We start from the raw sequence: 1,545 nt of genomic DNA on the forward strand, positions 1-1,545 counted from the left end.
CTATCTTGGCCACTTGTTGACCACTCCGCCAGCATGTCCGTAGTCCGTAGATCGAGTATTCTGGATCCTCTCAGCCTCAATCTGAACATGCTCGGGTTTAGGAGCACTTGCCTCCTATAAAACCTTCACTCACAGTAAACTCCCCAAGCTACTTTACTATTTTCCACAAAAATATATAAGATATAGAGAAAAGTAGTTTTTGCTGTATGAACACTTGCATTACTCGCTTTCTGACTAAAGTCCACTCTACATTTTAAAATTAATCAGAAAAAAGCACATCCAAACTACGCGAAAATGAGAAAAGTGTGTTATTTTTTAACAACGACTTACGGCATGATGAATAATGATAGTTGCAAATTTTGTAAATTAATTAAAAGGCACTAAGGAATATTTCTGTCGTTCTTCGTTTTTTGGAACTAAAAAATGCATCTTAATTTCACTTCATTCAGTAATTCTTCCAGTAAAACTCAAAACTAGACCAAGTGAGAAAAGTCGAAACTCAAATCAATACTTAATATCACTTAATAATGTGACTCGTTGAACTTAGTCTCAGAAAAAGTTTATGAGAGCCCTGCACAAATGTCGAAAACGAAATTAACGAGAGAAAGCTGAATACCACCAAGCAAACCTAGCGCGCCACCATGACAACAACAAATTTGACCGGGCGAAACAAAAGCGTAGGGAAAAACTCCCAAAAGCCCTAAACCTTATCATCTAACAGTAAACATTTTTAAATTAAATATTTGTTTTAGATTTTTAACCAAATCAAAGTGAATAGGCTCAAAAAAGCATCAACATTCCTTTAGACCGGTTACACACATGAGTGACTCGTACACGTCAAAATTTAATTCAGAACTGACTCTTTACTAAATTTTATGTCTCTACTTATGGTCGTATTTATTGCTTTTTGTTAACAAACTTTATAACTTTATAAGCTTCTTTACTTATAATACTTAAAATAAAGGAGAAGAATTTAACTTTTTTGACATCTGATGTTTATTTTTATAAAAATAGTTAAATTGCTCAAATCTAAAACAATTTTTTAATTCCAACCATCAGGGAAAAAAACTTTTTAGTGTTTTGTGTAAAAAAGTCAGAATGATATTATTCATCATATAGGTTTCATGATTTTTACTTTTTTAAACCTTTAAAAATCTGAAATGAATTGAAAGGTTATACAAAAAATTGAAAGTGGATTGTTTTTATTTTTAAACATTTTAAAATTGTTTTGTCTAAGGCAAATTTTATACTTGAGAAATAACTGAAACCAATGATTAATTAACGATTAATCAATTTTACAAATTAAATTTAGAACATTCAAAAATTAACACTTTTTATTTTCAATTGAAAAAAACTGGTACAATATAAAATTCATAGTTTGCAAAATAAAAAATATACAGCTTTCAAACATAAAAAACATTAATTCTTGTTTTAAAATTAAGAGTTTTGTACGAGGGTAGTTCAATAAGTCCTTAGAATGACCAACAGATGGCGCGCGAATCGCTCCAAATCATCTGTTTTCAGTCAGCACCACTCCCGACTAGA

This window comes from Belonocnema kinseyi, chromosome 7 (assembly GCF_010883055.1).
Source record: "Belonocnema kinseyi isolate 2016_QV_RU_SX_M_011 chromosome 7, B_treatae_v1, whole genome shotgun sequence".
Taxonomy (NCBI): Eukaryota; Metazoa; Arthropoda; class Insecta; order Hymenoptera; family Cynipidae; genus Belonocnema; species Belonocnema kinseyi.